Consider the following 21,751-nt stretch of genomic DNA (forward strand, 5'->3'; position numbering starts at 1 on the left):
ATATTTGCATTCTACATCAGTAAAAATGGTGAGTGGCTTTTTTTAAGTTTTTACTTTCCCAATACCTCCTGAAAAAGTTAATTTATATTGCCTTTACCTTCAGGGAAAGAAGCATTGGTAGGATATATAAAGACAAAAATATTTATTTTGCCTTATATCATGGTTTACCTCAAGGCTAGAAGAGCCAAGAGGGAACTAATAAAACAAGAATGTAAGGATGAAGTCAGAGGAAGAGATGATAGCTATTTATACTGCCTCTGACCTTTTAAATATGGTTTTAGAACCTGGCCCTAAATTTATCCCCTTATAAATTATATGTGAAATTTATATGCAGACTTTTTGAACATTGTACTTAGTCTACAATTAGCTTTGTCTCTAGTGACTTCAGCTATTTGTTAATTTTTGCAATCTCTTGTTGTGTGTATGTATCCATGTCTTGTTACTGGCTTAGTTTTTCCTTCCTCTTTTGAGTTTTTATATTTATTTACATATTTTAAAAATTCCTACTGTTCACAATAAAGAACTGGTTCCTGTTTGCAGTTTTCTGTCTTGTTAACCTGTTGGCTGTACTTGTTTACTGCCCATTTCTCATCATGAGCCTTGCACAAGGTTCTATTTAAGTACTGCAAAACAAAATAATACACAGTTCAGAATAGATGCCTCATTAGCACAAACTAGCTAGGAGAGAAATACATGCAAGGTATTAGCACATCTGTTATGGTTCACGGTGCTTTGGTAATGTTTTTATTTGACCAGTTCCTATGTTTGAATACTTTTTCTGTTTCCTTGCTGCCTTGTTAAGGTGTGACTAACCAGGATAAATTAATGTTCTGCAGTGCTGACAATAGCCCACTGTTTTCCTTGTCTGCTTCCAGCTGCCTACCTGTCACAAAAACAGCTTCTCAGTACTTTACATCAGACTCTGTGAAACACAATGTGCAAAGGCACAGTATCACAAAATAAAAAATCCAGCTTTTTACAGAGGAACTTCTTACAAAACTACAGGTTCACTTGCCATTTAGAACACTGAATGTTAGGCCTTGATTTAATCTTCAGGGAATACTCCTTGCTTGACTTCCATTTAAATGAGAAAAGCTGACATCACTGTGGCCAATCAATTTATCAACGACCTGGAAGAGAGGATCAGGTGCACTCTCTGTTAATTTGCAGATGACACAGAGTTGGGCATCAATGCTGATCTGCTGGAGGGTAGGAAGACACTACAGAGGGATCTAGACAGTCTGGATCAATTGGCTGAGGCCAATTACATGACATTCAATGAGGCAAATACTTTGTCCTGCAATTTGGTCACAACAACCCACTGCAGGACCTGGGGAAGAGTGGCTGGAAAGCTGCCCAGCACAAAAGGGCCTGAGGTGGCTGGCTGAGAGCTGCTGAACATGAGCCATCCTGACAGGTGCCCAGGTGGACAAGGGCAATGGAATCCTGGCCTGCATCAGCAATGGTGTGGCCAGGAGGACTCAGCAGAGCACATTTGAGGTGTTGATGCTGCAGTGTGTTCAGAGAAGGGTAACAAAGGTGATGAAGGGTGTGAAGCACAAGCCTTAAGAGCAACTGAGGGAGCTGGTGCTGTTCAGTTTGGAAAAAAAAAAAAAAAGGCTCAGGGGAGAAATAACCTCAAATTGTGCCAGGAGAGATTTAGATTGGATATCAGGGAAAATCATCTTCCAGCAAGAGTACCTTTTGTGACCTGGGATTCCCAAAGACTGGTCTCACTAATAAAGACTGAGGGAAAGAAAGCATTTGGGACTTTCATCTTTTCCATGAAGAAGATATGCCTGTTAGGTATCCAGTCTTGCTATCAATGACAAAACATACAAATATATCAGAAGAAACAGATGCTGGGCCTAAAAGTATAGTATTTCTCATAGATTAGAAATTCACTGCCAGCAATGTGAAAAAATCCAAAATCCAAAACCTATATCCAGAGAATATCTGTCCATAAATTATATTAACCTATGGAAAAGGAGAGTTTGGGCTCAGAATATCCCTAACAGTGTCTCTTTTATTTGCTGAGACAAAGGATTAAAACACCCAGAGGGACTGAGCTAGGAGTAATATATATGCATACTTTGAGTTACAGTTTTGACTGAGGCATTGAAAAAAATATTTCCTAGCATATTTGCAAAAATCTTCTTAATAAAAGCTGCAGATCATTCCAAGAGATCTGTGCTATTAGGAAACAAAGCACACTTTCACATGCTCTAAAATTCTCTGTAACACATATGATTCAATATTTGGGTGTTTCCCAGATAAATTAGACAGAGAAAAAATTCTCCTAGTGGAATTCACAGACCTAAGCTTTTTTTCCCTGTCTATATTCCTATGAAATACTTACTTGTTTCAGCAGTGCTTTGAATTTATATTTTTGTGGTACAAATAGTGTAGAAATAAATAATTGTCATTAAATGTTTTGCAGAGTGCATGCATACAAAAACACACACACAAAAAACACATAATATTTTCCAGCTAAACTGGAAATGCTATTATTATCTGAATCTCTTAAAAATTGTCTTAGCTATCTTTCCCTCTGGATTTTATATTTTGGTGTCTTTATTTTGTAAGTTACACTGCTTCAAACAGTGTAGGTTATACATGCGGATTTGACACACAGGATCTTGAAATCTCTAAAATGGGGCTGACACCTGAGCTGATAATAAGAGTGGACGTGATGAACATAAGTGACAATGAAAAATACTTGTGTTGTAGGTTGGGTTGGTTCAGTTAGGGATTTTAATAAATGTTAGTTAGGTTGGTTCTCTGTACCCCTATTTTTCCCCCACAATTGTTTTGCTCCAAGTTGTCTACCATGGGAGCTCTTACATGTCAATCTTGTAGCCACTCCCTGATTCTTCTTGAAAGTTCTGTATCAATCACTCCACCTTTGCAATACTATTCGTCCCAGAACACTGTACCCACCTCTGTTATGTTCCCATAGGTTGTTATGTTCTATGTCACTCCCCTGTTCCCCTGTTGTCCGTCCCTATTGGGCGAGAGGGGTTTCCACCCCTATCCGCCCACGCCCTACTTAACCTGATGCCTCCTATTGTCCATTCGCCATTTTGCCCCACGCCGTGCCAGGAGTGGTCTCTCCAACCATCTCTGCGTCCACGCAGGAAATAAAATTTTCTCAGGCCCGCAAGTGTGCCTCTCTCGTCCCTTTGCTTCCTCTCAGCATGAAGCTACCAAAGCTGCGTACCCATGCCAGAGCACTCAGCACTAGCAGGGAGGCAAGTTCCATAACCCTAGAGTGCCCGCACACACGGCGGCTGCGGTCTCACAAAAGGCAGCGCTAGCCGGGCTTCCCAGCTGTCTGAGGTCATAGCAGACAAAAGCCGCATACTTGTACTGGATAATTTCAATAAGGATACAAGTAATAGAGATTCAGCTTCAAACAGAACACATGCAAGTTGACATGATTCTCCTCTGGCTCTGTCCTCATCATGAGTAAGGTATTAAGTTAACTAATCAGTTTATCTAAGAACTGTCATATTGTACTGCTGGTTCCAGATTATCTAGGGGGAAAAGAAGTCTTTTAGCAACCATTCCCAATTTTTTTTTTTTAACTATCATTCATATGAGCACATTTTTAGATATATTGTAAACTGCTAGGGAAAAACCAACAAAAGCTCACATGCACTTTTAAAGTGCTGTGGAATGAATCAGAAATATTTAGCATTTAATCTGAAGGATAAAGGGTAAGATAATGGAAAGAATTTTATGAAAACATAAATACCCTGGATATCTCATAGCAACATAAAGAAAAACAGCCGACACCTAATTGCCATCTTCACCTACATAGTTAAAAGAGGTCTGCTATAAAAACTACATGTAATCAATATGAATGCAGCTATAAACAGAACCACACATGGCACCCTGCAATTTAATTCTGTCCCTACTACTGCTGGGTTCCACTTTTATATTTATAGTATGCATAATGAATGACTACATTTTAGAGTTGGTCCAAAGGGGAAAAAAAATCTCTTTCCTTTTTGACAAATTCAAAATTAACTACTTGTTTTTCTTAAAGCAAGTTAAAATATGCAAATTGTGGCTGAGCTGAGGAAGAATTGAGTTTGGTTTGTGTAGCAAAGAAGCTATGTGAAGGAGAATATTTCATTATTTCATTAAATAAAATAATATATATGTCTTATAATCAAAAAGTAAAATAAAGAAAATAATAAACAAAATTATACAAGCAGCAAATGCAAAATAATTAACAAATTAATATATATTTCTTCCAGATGTACAGGTCAATCACTTTTAGAATCTGCCTTCTGTCTTACTTTAACAATAACTTTAAAAGTATTTACTGTTTAGATATAAGATACATAATTTAATGATAATGATAATATGTGTTGAAAAATAATTTTCCAGATGTTTGTGATTTTGGTTAGCTTATGCAACTCAACCTTAATTAATTTTGTTTGAACAATTGAGTCCCGAAGCATCTGTTGGGGATTGAGTCTTGAAGAATCTATTGGGGATTTGTTTTCTGTCTTGTACCATGGTGATGGTGAATTCATCCTCTGCATCCAGATTTCTGCTCTTCTTTAGTGAAGAAAAATCTAATAAATTAACAATTCTATGCAGTTCAATAAGAATTTCAAATACAAACTCAGTGACTCATTTTTAACTAATTATGTAAAATAAAATTTTAAAGAAAATAGAGATAGATAGTAATATGAGTCTTATTAATAACTAAGTCAAAAGATTTCTCTATTTTTATAATAAAGGCGTAACAGTGGTGTAGCACTGTTAAAAGGGAGTGTGACCAGCAGCTCGAAGGAAGTAAGCAGGTCTCTATTCTGCTCCTGTGTAAGTCTACCTTGACTGTTATATCCAGCCCATGAGTCCTCAGTGCAGGAAATGCCTCTTGAACCTCTTGGAGTGTATCTATAGGAGGACCACAACAATGATCAGAGGATTGGAACACCTGTCCTATGAGCAGAAGCTGAGATAGTTGGGGTTGTTCAGTCTGGAGAAGAGAAGGTTTCAGGGAGATCTCATTGCAGCCTTCCAGTATTTAAACAGTGCCTATAAGAAAGACAGAGACAGACTATTTTAGCAGCACCTGTAGTGATAGGCCAAGGGATAATGATTTTGAACTAAAAGAGAATAGATTCAGATTAGGTGTAAGGAAAGAATTTTCTTTTAATTAAAGAGGTAAAACACAGTTTTACCAGAGCAGTTTTCCCAGAAAGGTGGTAGATGCCCCATCCCTGGAAACATTCAGAGTGGACAGGGCTTTTGAGCAACCTGATCTAGTTGAAGATGTCCCTATTCATTGCAGGGGTGTAGAACTAGATAATTTTTAAAGGTCCCTTACAACCCAGACTAGTCACTGATTCTGTGATGCTATTGTTACTACTTACTGAAAATAACAGGTTTAGAATGGATGTGTTGCCTTTATTGAAATTGCCAAAATCTTTGCTAGCAGGAAAACCACGAAGTAGTGAACATTTTGTAAATATGCAAGAATCTTTTTCTGCATGTTTAAGACGGTGGAGTGCAGGCCAAACTGAAAGAAGAGATTCTTTTGCTTTGCAGTCTGTGTCAATGATCAGACCCAAGGCCTTTGAATGTATGGAGTGTGCACAGAAGACCAAACCAACACCATACACACCAGATCTACCTCTATGTATTGTATTATTGTCTCTATATGGGCTGCAACTCTGAAAGCTGAGAGCTGTCCTTTCAAGAGTGTGAATGTGGCAGATATGCTTATGTCATTTTCTATCCATATAGAAACACATCACATAGAGACTGAACTGCCCATGTTCCCATGGATCCTGGGGTCACCTTGGAAAAGCATGTTTTTCTGTGCTGTTGAAAATTACTAAGTATTCTTCTGTTCAGATTCTATAGCATTCTTTTCCATGCCTCATCTGCTGCCCTGATATAGCTGCCATTATAACAGAGCTAGTACTTTGTATTCACAACATTATTACTCAATTGCGGCTTTGCGTTCTTCTCCCTGATCCAGGGCAGCTCGGGAGCCCGGCTAAAGGCGCTACTTCTCGGCCGGACTGGGGTGCTGTGCGGCCCAGGCACTGTGTCGTTCAGCGCACTGGTGTGGGGCTAGCCACGCTCTGTAACTGGCACTGGGATGAGGTAAAGAGGTGAAGGAGGCACACCCTGCCCTTGTGGTTGGCTGGAGAAGGTTTATTGTCATGTGGTGCTGCGATGGAAAGCAGTGACCGCTCCCTAGCGCCGCATGGACAGAATGGCAACAGGACCAAGGGCGCATGGGGTTTTATAGGGGGCAGGCAGACACCGGCAGAAGCCCTCCCACCCAATGGGGACAGGTAACGTGGGGGGTGATGTGAACCATGGCAACCAATGGGAACGCGACAGGGGCGTGTACAGGGTTCCGGGACAAATGGGGACATGGGGATGGGGTAACTGACACAGAAGTTTCAGGAATGGACAGGGGGTGGTTACAAGACTGACGTGGGGAAGCTCCAATGGTGAATGTCCTGGAGCGAACCATCACGGAGGGAATACGGGGATACACAGAACCGGCTGATTAACATTACAAAACCCCTAATCTGAACACAACCCAGGATGCAACATTCAATAACCTTTCTTTTCTGTTGAGAGATTGCCTGCTGTCCTTGTGTTTGACCTTTAAAGTGAAGTAATTCTACATAGGAGACCTTTATCTTATTTCAATATTTGTAAAACATCATCCTCTCTCACAAAATTATCCACAGAATCATAGAAAGGTTTGGGTTGGAAGGGACACCTTAATGGTCACTTAGTTCCAACCCTTCTGCCACATCTGGAAAACTTTCCTCTAGACCAGCTTCTCAAAGCCCCATCCAATGTGGCCTGGAAGACTCTTAGAAATGGGGCATCCACAACTTTTCTGGGTAACCTGTTACAGTGTCTCACAACCTTCACAGTGAAGAAATTCCATAAAATCATTCTAACAGAACCACCTCCACTGTTGCTGAGGGATGGTTTATTCAAATTCAAAGCTCCTAAGCTCTAATTTTCTCTGCCACTGATTTGCTCCATAACCTCACACTTTTCTGTGATTTAATTGGCTCAGTTTACTTTGGATTGATACTATCTAATTCAGTGTGATTCTTCTAGAAGACTTAGTATTGTTCATGATCTGAAAAGAAAAATGTTACATGAATGCATATTATCCTGTTTAGATGCTTTGCATCAGCCTGCTGCTTGTTAATGTTGCCTATAAGCAAGAATGAATGACATAAACTGTATTTGACAAAAATGTCTTCATGGATTGCTAGAAGTAGTGCTATGAATATACTAAAAATAATGACACTGTCATTGTATTCAGGCTGACAGGCTTTCCTAAGAGGCAAGGAATGTTAACTTAGGCTTAGATTTGTTAAAATATTGTATTCTGGACATGGCTTCCTATGTTTGGCTGCTTTGTTGTGCCAGCAGGATGAGCATCTGACAATCTGAAGTAGGTAAAGCCTCTGACCTCAAATATATTGACCTGCTCATGCTAATATTTATTTGGCTACTGGAATCAAGCTGATTTATGCCAAGTTGATTCAGAGGACATAAAATACACCATATAACAACATGCATCTATCCAGAACTGTCCATACTCATCTGTCTAAGCTTTAATCACTCACTAGTTTTCCAGATTGAAGAGAATCCTTTTTTTTTATGTTTCTTTCAAGTCTCCATTTTTTTTCTTGCATTAAAAGTATAATATATTTCATATTAAGCAGTTTAATTAATGTTAGACAATATAAGCCTCTGAAGAGATTTTACCTAACCAGAATTCTTAATCTGCTTTGATATTTTAAATAGCACTTTTTTATTTAGTTAAAAAAAAGTAGTACTTTATTGGCTCATAAACAGTAAAACCAAAACAAGTCATTTTCTAAAAGATTTTATTTTCAAAATGCTTAAATTTTGCTTCTGCTTTGAAAGATACAGAGAGACAAAAATTGAAGAGAAAAGGCAATGGTTTATTCTCCTCAGAAGCTCCATTTGAATATAAAATGTTATTTTCAGCAAATTTAATAAATATTTATAAGAAATGTACATATGTTTTAGGTACTGCAATAAAACTATATATTCTGAGCACTTCACCATGATCAATCATTTCTTTCCTAATTCCTACTGAGAAGTTGCCTGGGAAGCATAAACTTCTTAATTGTTTTGTGGAACATTTATTCTACAATTTTTTAGTATTTTGAGACAGAATAATTTCCTCACTGTATCATCTGAACTCTACTTATGCTCAAATAATTCTTTCCTTCTTCTCAAACTTTAGCATAGTTTTTGACATTTCCTTATCTATTTTTCTAGGATCCATTTTATGAATACTAAGAATTCCACTTGTGTCGAAAACAATCTCATTAGATTAAGCTACAGCTTCAGCATTTACCCATGAAAAATCTTCACTGTAAAAGAGATGTTTGTATTTTATTTCTTCTTTGATAGTTCCACTCCTTCTTTGTGGGTTCTTGCAAAACAATTTTTTTCTTATAGATATTATTTGTGGCTGTTTAGGTGTGTGTTTGCTTCAACACCTCTTTCTGTTTAATTTTCTTTTTCTTCTGGATGTATGATGAAGAGTTGATATAATTTATTATCTTAGAAAAAATAAAATACTTTCTCTAACTTTAAACCAGATTCTTAGTAGTCTTTCCCTCAGTTTGAGGTCCCAGATTACTACTATAACACTATTTACTAAGATTCTAAATACCTTCCAAAGATCTCTCGCTAGTCTCAAGACTTCTTTTAATTCTCCTTTTTGATATTCTTACAGAAGACTTAAGAAATACAGATCCCAGTTTTTTTAAAGACTTAAATTTCATTAAATATGTTTTTATTTCTTTTGCAGTCTTTAACAGCTATGAATGTAATGCAATTGCATAAATTGGAGGTTTTAACCTATGCATCCCTTATTTAAACCTTTTATGTTTTTCTTACAAATTCACTTCTCATTCTCTCTCTCTCTGCTGCTCTGATACTTTTTAGTGCCAAATTTTGCTCTAATTTACAAGTTCTAATTATATTGAATCCTTAAGATGATGACGAAATGAGAATTTTTTTCTCCTTTCCTTAGTTAACAATATGAAATTAGCTTTAAATAGACTAGGATGCTGCAAAGGTTGTTTTTCTGGTTTGAAAATGCAACAATGTGTTATTTTTCTTGGCCCCGGTCAGCTCCTGAGTGCCCGGCTTGGGCGTCTCTGCTTCTTGTCAGGGCCGGTGCTTGTCGTGATTTCTGGGTGCTTCTGCTGACGCGCACCATGGCGGGCTGGTTGCGCTTTGTCGTCGGCGCGAAGGAGGAAATAAAGAGGCGAGGAAATTATCCAAATCCATCTGCGTGGCAGCTGGAGGCTTTAATGGCCGCGGGAGCTGCAATGGAGAAGCAGCAGACCGCTCCCAACCCTGCGCGGATGAAAATGGTGACAAGACCGGGGAGGCGCTGGGTTTTATCAGGGGTGGGGCGAGGGGAGCAGGAGCCCCCCCGCCCAATGGGGACAAGCACCATGGCGATGACGTGGGCCATGGTGCCCAATGGGGACGTGACGAGGCAGACACGGGGCTCCGGGTTGAACAGGGTCACAGGATCAGGGTGACAGACACAGAATTCTCCGGACAGGACAGGGAGTGGTTACCAGAGTGATGGGGGGAAGCTCCAATAGCAGGCAGCCTGGAGTGAGCCACTGTGAGGAGGGGGAAACATGGGGGGTGCACAGGGGTACCCAGAACTCGGCTAGCTAACATAGATCAGAACCCCTAATCTGAACCCAAACCCAGAATGCAACAGAAAAGTCTATTATGTACAGGTTACTTTAATGTATTTCTTCTCTACAACATTTTTAAACTTTATCAGAATATATAACATGCATTTTTTATAATAATATATATTTAAGGCTATACCACAATCCAAAAATATTACTAGCAAGTGCAGTAATATATATAGAAAATAAATTTAAACATGAGAATTATGAAAATTAGTGAAATAGAAGAGCTTTAAGTTTTTTTGTTTATTTTTTTTTTTTTTTTTTTTGTGTGTGATCAAAGATGATTGACCACTATTTATTGGTCTGCACTTTCAGGTGTGATAGAGAATAGAAAAAAGTTGATCATTAGAAGAGTGCAAGGAAAATGAAACTCTGGAGAGAAAGGGCTAAATTGAATGCACTGATAAAAATTCAACAATGATGAAAATCAGGACAAGAGTAAAATAATTTCACATGAAAGTTTCTTTTAAATTATGAGAAATGCTGCACTGTAGACTTTAACAAGGGATAAAATTCCTTCCTCCAATGTGTACTGCAGTTCTTAATGGTATATTCTCCAGCTGCCCTGTATACAGGGCTCCCACTGATATTAATAAATGCCCTTTTCACAGAACTACTGCAGAATATGAATAGAAATCAAGAAGATAAAAATTTTGCTGTATAGAGGGGTTCCCTGATGTTCAGAGGGAACCTCCTGTGTTTCAGTTTCTGCCTCTGGTCCTGTCACTGGGCGCTGCTGAAAAGACCCTGGCTCCATCCTGCTTACACTGCCTGCGCTTCAGATATTTAAATACATTGCTCTTGTTCCCCCCAGCCTTCTCTTTTCCATAGTGAAGAGTCACAGCTTAAAAATATAATTTTAAAATATCCAATTAAGGAATGTTATTAACGAATTTATAGAACATTAGGCAAATGATTTTTATGATGTATTTAATTTGAAACTAATGCTGGTCTCAATTAAAAAAATGTATGATGTGTTAGTTAACAAAAAAATTGCATTTATGCAATTATGTGTGTATTTAGATCAGAATGAATTTATAGAATTACTATTAAAATATAGCTTCATTTTAAAAGGAAAAACAAATGCAATATTTGATTCAATATTTTTAAGGTATTTCAGTGGACAGTCTGCATGATCCCAAGCATTTCCTATGTAATACAAAGTACTCAGTAATAACAGTGAAATGGATTTTCAAATATGTATATGTAATCTCTTTCAAAGAGCAGATAATTTAAAAAGTTATAGTTAAAAGAGTAAAATTGCATATTTGGGAGACAAAGAAGGGGAAAGGAAAGAAGGAATTTTTAAAATTCAGACTACCTTAATCTAAACTGACTTTGAGTCTAAAATAGGTGAACAAGATAGGTTTTTTGTTGTTTGTTTTTTTTTTATCCAAACTAAGATAAAAACAATAGAAAAACAGAGATTATAAAGAATCCAATGAAATTTCTGCTCAGAGAAAGCAAATAGCATATTCCAAAGGACACTAATTAGTGAAAAGCCTTCAACTTCTTATCTGACTTCAGACACAGTCAGTCTGCTTGTCTCTTTGATGTATTGATACAAGGATTTATATATAATCAATACAGAGTAGTAGGAATTTTTAGGCTGTGGTTTATCTCAAGTAGATATCTTAATTCAGAAGAATCTAGCATTGCAACTGTCTGCCTTCTTTCATTAACTATAAACAAAAGCTGAGAACATCTAGCCATGATGCAGACTTCTCCCTTTAACTGGATAAACCCCACTCTCAGTTCAGTTGGTCTTAGATTTCTGGAAGCAAAAATATGTGGTTTTTATAATTGCTGAATGAATTGTATCAATATGCCAGATTAATACAAAATAACTTGGAGGGGATAATAAATTGTGAGGGGAAGCAATGCCTATTAACCTGAACAGGAGTGATTCCATTCACTCTAAGACTGATTCTGCTAATTTCCCACTAAGACAAATTGATTTGGGGATATTGAGCTGACCCGTTTGTATTCAAGTTGACTGAAGTTCTTGATGCAATAAGCTTTCTGTGCAAAACAATAATAAAAGCACTCATTTATTATCCTCTAGTTTCTGAATACTCCCCTTCCCAAGCACCCCCTTCCACACACACTCAAGCACACACAGAGATCAGCATAGCAGATCATTAACCTTGGAAAAGACTGAAATGCTAAATACCTCTCTTCCTATGCAAAATACCTGGTATAGTCATTCAAGTATCTGGTACAAAAATTCTGTTTAATATCTGCATCATATTTAAAACTCAGCTTTTTCTTTAATTTTATTTGCAGAATATTTTCATTTAATTTGCTTATTTAAAGTTACTTAATTCTCACATGCTGTAAGAATTTCTATGAATATTTTCTTCTAAAATAGAAAAAAATATTATATATTTTCAGAATAAAACATTGGTTTATACAATTTTAAACCATAATGATGTGGAAGAATTTATTGACCCTTATTAAATGGTGGAATAAGTATTTTAATCATAGATCATTTACAATGAAATACTTTACATTTTTAAGATGGTTTCAGTAAGTGTTAGTCCTCATTGCTTATTCATGGTAAACAGTAATTTTTCAGTAAATGGAAAGTATGTGTGGTATATCTACATTAGTTTAAAACATCAATTAGTACTAATGGCCATGATGAACTATAGTAAATAATGCCCTGAATGATATTTTGCTTTCTTCTTTATCACTTCGTGAAATCCTAACATGATGAAGTCTTGAAGTACAGAGATTTTCTCTTTGATAGTGTCTCATGTTGAAACCTATCCCATGTATTTTATGTTGTAATTATTATCTATTTTAAAATTTGATATCTTCTGCATAGTTTTCATTAATCTTTCTGTCACAGTAGTGAAAATCACAGATAAATGCAATTTTGTACAACTTTGAATTTACACCAAGAGCTTAGAGAAAACTTGCTCTTATACTTAAATCTGAGTTTCTTCTATATTCAAACTTTGTTTCTCTACCATCAAGAGTTTCATTTGCTGCTGCTCAAAGCCCCATCCAACCTGACCTTGAACACTTTCAGGGATGGGACATCCATAACTTCTCTGGGCAACCTGTTCCAGTGTTCCACCACCCCCACAGTAAAAAAATTTCTTCCTTTCATCTAATATATGTCAGAAATAACAAATCTAGGCATATAAAATTTGAGGAAAGATTTGAAATTATTTTGATTTGAAATACACTTTATATTAATAAATTACAGATTATTAAAATATGTTGATGGGCATTTGAACTTTTTGAAAAAGTGCATGAAATTTAAAATTAAAACCAGTAAAATTAAAAACTTTTTGCAATTTCTTTTTTCCTCTGATATTCAAAATTGCATATGTCAAATACCTGTGCTTCATACAAATCACTCACTCTCAGAAAAAGTTTTTATTTCAGTCTAAAATATGGTTTATGTGGAACACTAGTACTAGTGAAGATTTTTCAGGGGATAGGAGGAGCACCTTCTCATTGGATTTGTGTGCACAATACATTTTATCCAAACTGGAAAATTCATCCCAGCTGTGTTATATTCATCATTCTTACTGCACCAGGCCTCAAGATTCTGTGAAAGGTATCCTGTGGACCTTGAACATAGCTCATGTGAAACAGATGAGAGGTGATGAAGAAGTTGAGGGAGAGAATAAAGAGACAGTAGAGACACCAGAAAGAACTTTTTTATGTGGTACACAGGCTGAAAAATTGTTTAGCTCCATTTAAAGGCTGTGCTTGACAAACAGGGCTGAAACAGATCTTCAAAATAACTGGTAGATCAAAATCCATTGAAGCAAATTACCCTGGCCAGTCACCTTGCTGCTGATCATTCACCCTCCATAGCAACTGATCAGGCCTAAAAATGCTGCTGCAAAAGTATTGTGAAAAAGGTAGGCACATTTTCACAGATGCAGGGGAAAATCCCCTTGGATGATGATTCCTCAGGGAAGTGCAGTAAGTTATGTACCATATATCACTGTATATGTAAGTTGGTGAGTTCACCATCTGTCAGCATCACTTTAGAAAATAAATGTTTGATCCACAAAAAAAAAATTTCATATGTCCTGTCTATCTGCTTCATTTCAGCCAACAAATAGGTTATGTTCCATCAGCAAAGTGTTTATGGTCATATGTTTCTTTCAACTGTGATAATTCTTTATTTTTTTCTAAATCCATCACTGTCCATCCATAATATTCAGATGTCCATGGTAGGGGTGTAATTAAGTTTCATGTTCACTGAATCAAAAAACATCATTCTTGTTATCTTTTTATTAAATTACTGACATGTGACATCAGTCTGAGATCTGAAAAAAAATCCTTAATTTGCTGTTTGCCAAGTATCATCTATGTGATACAAATTCTACTTGATAAATCACACCCACACATTGCCATATGATGCTAGTAGTAATGTCTTCACAACTTTTTCTTCATCATTAGGTATTTTGGTGAAGTGAATGATTAGAACATAAGCAATGGCATTTGTTCAAGATGTTCCAGAAAGAGCTGAGGTCTGTTCTCTTCTTTGCTGCCCATGTTAGCACTGCGTTGTAAAAAAAGAAAGATTACTAGGAAGAGTGTTACTTTTAGTCTAAATTTGTAAATGATATTTGGAATACCCTGTTAAATGAAAAGATGCTATTTTAAAATATGGCATCTTAAGGGAAAAAATCAGCTTTAAAGAGATTTTGAGATGGTTGTTTCTGGGCGGAAAAAAAAACTGGAGGCATCTAAGGTCTTTAGCCATACCATTTTGAAGATTGATTCAAAACACAGTTCTTCCATATAGGAAGAGCAGAGGACAATAAATGCAACTCATTTCAAAATGGAGTTATATATGTTTCTGGTTGGGATTACTGGACATAATTTCTTGTAAAGTCGAGGGACTGCAGTTAGCTCTCCTATACTTTCCTTCCCTGAAGTTCATCTGCATTTGCTCCTTTATCCAGAGTCCCATTTATTACATGCTCCATCTATGCATTAGAATATTCAACCAGAGTGTGTCTCATACTTTCTAGTTAAAATTGGCTGGAACTGAATTGGTATTTACAGTTGCTTATATACAATATTCTCATTTTGACAAGTTTTCTTTAGACAATATTTAAGCAGCAATAGCAAATAGTAAGTACAACTTGCAGCAGGGAAAGACACTCTTCTGATTTCTCAAGTTTCCTGTAGTTAAATACAAGCCAAAAGGCTTTTCATAGTATTACTATTGTCTTGTAGGGATACTTGATATAATCATACCTTTGATCAAATTACTAATGGGCTACTTTTCCACAAGGCAGAAAATTTTTCTTTTAATATTATGTTTTTTATAAGTTGGAAACATGATCTTGTGCATCAGACATATGGAATGTACTCCAACTTCTTAATAAATTTCACAACCTTATTTAGAAAATATTCACTCTGTGTAACTCAAAAATAAGAATTCCAGATATTTTCATTCTATTGATGTAATTTTTTTTTCTACCATGCTGTTATTTGTTATATTAAACTCATTTTTACCAATAGAAATATTTTTCCATGACACCTATGGAAAATACCTATGCTTACTCAATATTGCAGCATCAGTACATTGTTTATAATGATTTCAATATAGTCCTAAACATATCTGACAGCTAGACGGCAGAGCTTAGCAACAGTGAATGGGAGTAACTTCTGAACAATATCAGTAGATTTCCTAGGAAGGGCTTTCTTTCTGCCACTGCAAATTTTCCCAGAGATATTGTCTGGTTAACAGTTGTATAAAAAGAGTGTTTTTGCACAAACCTTGGGGCAAGGTCTGTCTCACATTTATTAGTGAATGCAAAGAAGGTAAAAGTGCTGCTTCAAACCCCTCCGTACACTTTCTGTACCAAGAGGGGGCTGACTCCAGAAAGAAGTTTTTGATCTCTCTTCAAAGAACAAGGCACGTCATCACCTCATGCATCTATTTTCTGGGACTGCTAGCATCTAAAGACTAAGAGGCTCTCTTGCTTGCTAAAGTGTGTTCAGCAAAAAAAAACCTTGTCCCGTCAGCAAATTTGAACACAACCACAATAGAGTCAATTCCAATGCTGGCAGGACAATACTCTACCCCAGTAGAATATTGTTCTTCTAATGCCACCATTAGAAGACTGTTTAAAAATATTTGTGTACAAAGTAATCAGAGGGAAAAATATAATTGGGAAGAACTGCACATTGTTCTGGAAAAAAACCTCCTGCAACAGTCTTACAGACATAATTTTCTGGTATAAGTTTTAATAGTTGGGTTTTTTAAAATTTTGTATAAGATAAACTATTATTGCACCTTTATGTTTTCTTAATATAATATAATTGTACAAATGGCCTTTTTAACTACATATGCTATAGCACACTGTGGAAGTAATTAGCTATAAATAGAAATTCAAAGGTTTATAACTATTTAGAATAAAATAAGTCTAAGGTGATATAAGAAGAAGAAAAGAGCAGTTTTCTTCTGCTGGTGAAAAAAATTGAGGAAATTGTACAGTGCAGGCGTATTATTTCACTTCCTGAAAAACGGAGTAGGTTTGCTATTGCGAATGATTTTCCTTAGGAAGGAAGAGATTCCCTTTGAAAAAAGCTTCAAATTGACTTTACATTAGAGTTATGACATTCAATTTCACCAATCATGAACAGAAATTCTCATCACTTGATATGGAAATCATGATGGTAATGGAGGCAAGGATATCTAGGCCATGCATCAGGAACATAAAAAAGCAATAGAATGCAGGTAAGACTGAGCTCCTGTACTAGTAAGAAGAGAATGCAACAAAGACATTTTCCTTTAAGAGTCATCAGGATTAACAGCAGATCAATTTTTTCATATGAAGTATTTATGAATATAATTAACCTTGAAAATAACATTGTTTTCAAAAACCTGTTTACAGTATCTCTTCTAATGATACACAGTTATTATCAATAGCAAAATAAAAGCATTTTTTTCAAACTGTTGCACACTCTAAAACAATCTACAATAAAAATAGTATTTTTTCATGCTGGAAATTATGTTAATTACAAAAATGCCTTGTAGCATACTTGGCACTGTAGTCTCTGGATTAGCATAGTTTTTTTATTCATCTAACAAGTTTCACATTGACTATTTTTCAAGTTTAATTAATGATGTCTTTGTACTTATGCAGCATCCATGAAGAATTTCTTGGGTTTTATTTTGTACTTGATCCTAAATGGCAGGTTCTGCATTCAGCCATCTGTCTAGCTTTCCCATTTGATGCAGATTCTGAGAGGTATTTTCAGAATTGAGGACTACCTGCAAGAATGATACTAAATATGTGCATTTTACTTCTTGGTTAATGCAAAACTATTTTTCCTTTACAGCACAATAATAATAGGAAAATAATGATGGTATATGCAATTCTTATAGTAATACAAAGGGGACTATTATTATCATTAGAAACCAAGCAAGTCATATTTATTGCACATGAACAATAACCACTAATGCAAATTACCCTGTAAATTCAAAATGGATCTGTATCATAAGAGTGGATTTAATTTTTCTATTGATATTTTGTTTAAACCAGAAAATTAATTATTTTGACAGCCAACTCATAATTGCAACCTAACTTTCAACTACTGCTTTCCAACAGTTGAAACATGTGTGTACAGTACATAATACCAGATCAGGTCATACACATTAAAAAAAAAAAAAAAAATCAAAGGACAGATTCATTCACATCTGCAAGCCCTCAAGAATGTACAGGTCAAATGTCTCCAGAAAACTAGGCTGGTGGCACAAATTTTCTATGTTTGCACCAGCAGAAGCAGGTGCTATCTTCATAAGATGCAATCTTGCTTGCATCACCCTTCTGAGCAATCTTCTGTACCCCTGCCCAATACACCTTCTGCTCTGTTCCTTGGACTTCACGTTTGCATTTCTACACTCCTGTAAACTGACTCAAAGTTCAGGTAAGAGATTTCTGAGATTTAGAAATGTTGTGTTAAGTTTATTTATTTCATATTTCATCCCATCTAAGCATACTGTAACTTTCTGAAGTGGAATATGTCAAGTACATCACGTGTATTTTGCATGTTAGTTCTTCTTCACAGTAAAACTTCTCTCAGACCCCTGTGATGCCTTACTGCAAAAATATATAGCTGAAAAGAACAGTTACAGGAAGTTAGAATAGCCAGAAAACTATATAAACAACCTAACAATAGATCCTTGAATTTCTGAATATTATTGTACCATGTAAGGTCAAAATATAATATTTAAAGTATTTTCATATAATAATGAGTGTGGGGAAGAGAGAATCCAGATAGTATTTTTTTTAAACAGTTCCAGGAAAAAAAAAGAGTCTTAACTTGGAAGTATAGCATTAAATATTTTTATATAGCATGAGTTCTCATTACCTAATAATATGATTTGTATAAATGAATTGGAAAACAGGAAATAAACTAATAAAAATATTCAAGCTATAAAAGATGGGAGTTTTCTCTTACAGTTTAAAATTTTCTTTGTATTTCAGATTAAAAATATTAGGTAGCTAAATAGTCACCCATTATTTTTAAAAGCATCTGGACAAAAAAAACATATGAATCTGTGCAGGACTTGGATGTCAGGTATTTCTTTATTTCACTGCTTCCCAACCCCGATTCAGTCCACTTAAACCCAGCTGTATTTCAGATGCTCAGTGAAACTGTCCATGTAATGCATATAGTTTACAAATAATCTGCAGAAATAGCTAGATACATTTGAAGATCTTTTTCTGTAAATGGTATTTAAATTTGTGTATTTGTACAAATACACAAATGGGATTTCTGCTGTCTTCTTCAGGTCACTTCCTCCAGAGACCTCTCCATTAGATCTCTGTAGTTCTATTCTGGTGATCCAAAGTCAGCAGTGGGATTGTCCAAGTGCATGGAATTACTATATGCTAGAGCTGCACACTGAGGGCTTTTGTGTGCAGCATCACGTGAGCTCTACTAATGTCATCCTGTTGGTATAAACTGAGCTAGCTCAGCTGGCTAACAGCTGGACCTTAAAGGACAAGATTGTGCACTGACTTTGGAATACAAATTAGGTACTAAGAAGGAGGCTGGAGAATTTAAGTATTTCTGCCTCCAGATTAAGCAATACTAAATCTTGGTCTTTATCTGAAAAATAATGTGAATTAACCCAATCAGCATTCATATGCCAAAAATGTGAGTAATACACTAAGGACTGTCAAAAGAGTAACAATTCCAATCATTACTTTATAAAAAAAAATATTTTAAGAAGTCAGGAAGATGGGCTAATAATGCAAATGTCCTACCCTGAGAATTTTTCTATTTATTTACACAGGTTTCTTACTGTATTCCCATCTAATGCATTGGACATGTGCGCTTGTGATGACACAAATACTTGCAAAGCTTACCAGATAAACCACGTGTTCTCTTCAAACAGCAAAACATTTATTTATGGTTGGATTTGCTAATTACATTTAGACTCAATGTTCTTAAAGGTCTTTTCCAACCAAAGTGATTCCATAATTCTCTAAGTCGCACATCCTGCTCTATTGAGATATGTCACCAGACTATGCTAAGATAAATTTTTAGAACTGCTAATTAAAATTCTACAACCACAGACAAGCTGAGGAGGAAACACAGATCGCTACAGTTACCTTGTGGCATGCCAATACTTAATTTTAATCACAATGTGTTTAGTTTTAAAATCTATGACATCACGGGCATTAATTAAATATCTTTCAGGCAGGAAGGAAGATATTATTCTTCTCATTATACTGATGGGTAAGCTGAAATGCAAAGCACTTAATTCAAAGTGAAAAAGCAATAAAGTCAATAGTAAAACTCACCAGTTTTGTTTACTACCCTAAATCTTTACTATCCCAAAATACAATAAGAGCTGTAAAACCCTTGTGGCTACTTAATTTTTTTCCTATACCTACATGGTAGAGTAAGGGACAGAAAATCCCAAACAATGGTAATCCACAACAAAGTATTCTTGACATCATGTTCAGGTTTCTTACAGCAAGCTCTTCACCTGATAAAGTTATTACATTGCAATAGTTTGGGGAGTATCTTAAAAGGTTGGGTGTTAGGTTTTAAATCATCTTGATGATTCAGGTATTCATGAGAAAGTTTAAATGAGAAAGTTTAAAATAAGATAGTGCTATGCATTCATTTTCGTATATGACAGGCATATTTCTACAACACAGAAGGCTAATTTTACTACATATGGGTGAAGTGGTATCCTGTTACCCATAGATTTTTCTGTTCATTTTTAACTGCTTTCCTACCAGATGAATGAGTTGAACTAGTTCAAAATGTAATCAGATAAGTGCCAGAGCTTTCAAACAAAAAAAAAAAAAAAAAAAAAAAAGATGCAAAATGGTGATCTGTGTGTTTGAAAATATAAGTTTTTTGTACTTTTCACAGATACATGGCATTCTCTACAATGATCTTGCTCCAATGTATTTTTTTTTTTTTTAATTCTAATTGTTATGCATCCTTTTTGGCCATTTTAGTAAATAGATTTTCTGATATGTTCTTTCAAACTGAAATTGGTTCTAGTAGATATAAGCACACTGGTAAGTAAAAGTAGACTATAAAAGATAACATTCAGAATGTATTTCCCTTGCCTTCCCATTATAGCAAGTGAAGAAAGCAGGCAGGAGATCTTCAGATAACACGCTCTGCGAATTGAAAAGAATCTGTCCTTATTTGAAGCAACTGAGAAACTCACACAATGAAATATAGTTCAGATAGATGAAAGGGTCACATATGATGTCAAATCTATACTTTTAATGTTTGAATGAAACAAGATTTCTTTAAGTACAGTCATATAAAATAAAGATGAATTTGCAGAAGCAATTGAATTGGGTCTGTTTTATAAATACAATGCTTTCTAATTAAACTGAGGATTCAGGAAGGCAACCTTGAAATTAAAAGGATTTAGGAACATACAAATACTAAGACTGGCAGTTCATTAGCTTTAACAATCTCTTTACGGGAATATTTATTTTTAATGTCTGCCTGCAGTGGGCCTGAAGCCATTAGGAATGCTGCAATACAAAAAAGCCCAAAACAACTTTCTCAAAAAGCTTTGAGAACCCAGAGAAAATATGATTTATAGGGGTTAAGTAGTCCTTCAAAAGTTGTCTCTGGGAAAAGAGATAAAAAAGCTCTAATGACTGTGGAGTATATTACAAAACTGTAATGAAGCATGTAAGGGGCAAGAGCCTGTAATAAAAATACTATGCTGGGTTCATCTATTGAAAGCATTCTAGAGTGGTCAAAATTATGATTCACATGTTAGGGGAGAAAAAAAAAAGAAGAAAACATAAGGAAAAAAATATTTTGAACATATTTTCCCATTCCAAGATGGTATAATGTCTTTATTTCATTTTGTTAATATCTTATTAAGTGTTTTACAATAGACAGTGGGAGTGTTCACACTAACCATACAATTTTGATGACTCTCTTTTACTTTATACAGCAGCAGATACGGTTTAACACTCCTTAACAATTTAGTCCTCCGAACTGAATGACTGTGTCAGATTTAACCTAACTGCCCTGTCCACCAGAATCCTTAATTATATTTAAAAATACTTTGCTATATCTTGTTATATGGACGTGTCTCCCTATCTCTACTTTGAACTCCTTGATCTTTCATCAACAGGATGAGATCCAATTTAGCCTAGCAAGGATATAGCCTTTCAAAACCACATCTTTTATGGTCTGTATTCTTACAAGTACATTTATACTGCAGGGAACAGTTTGAAAGATCCTAGTCTTTTTGTTTCTCAGCTATGTTGCTGTGTAAAATAGCTCTTATTTTAATTTTTTTCCCTGCTAAAATATAGGGTCTGTGCTTAAATTATTGTCATGCTAACTCATTACCATATATTTTGTAGTCTTACAGAGTATGCAGCAAAGTTTTCTCTTCTTCTGAGGACATTTAACTATTTTTATGAGAAATGCTGAAGGTCTGAATTTAGTTTCAAAGGTCACTGATTCACAGA

At 35.6% G+C, this 21,751-nt stretch overlaps 1 long non-coding RNA gene across 1 annotated transcript; it reads left to right on the forward strand.

The window, feature by feature from the left end:
• Nucleotides 1-3,349: 3,349 nt before the first annotated feature.
• LOC128803878 (uncharacterized) lies at nt 3,350-9,347 on the forward strand. The gene is made up of 3 exons (XR_008435863.1): nt 3,350-3,473; nt 6,008-6,135; nt 9,230-9,347. It is a non-coding gene; the product is annotated as an uncharacterized LOC128803878 (long non-coding RNA).
• Nucleotides 9,348-21,751: the final 12,404 nt, after the last annotated feature.

The sequence above is a fragment of the Vidua macroura genome, chromosome 2, assembly GCF_024509145.1.
Source record: "Vidua macroura isolate BioBank_ID:100142 chromosome 2, ASM2450914v1, whole genome shotgun sequence".
NCBI classification, from domain to species: domain Eukaryota; kingdom Metazoa; phylum Chordata; class Aves; order Passeriformes; family Viduidae; genus Vidua; species Vidua macroura.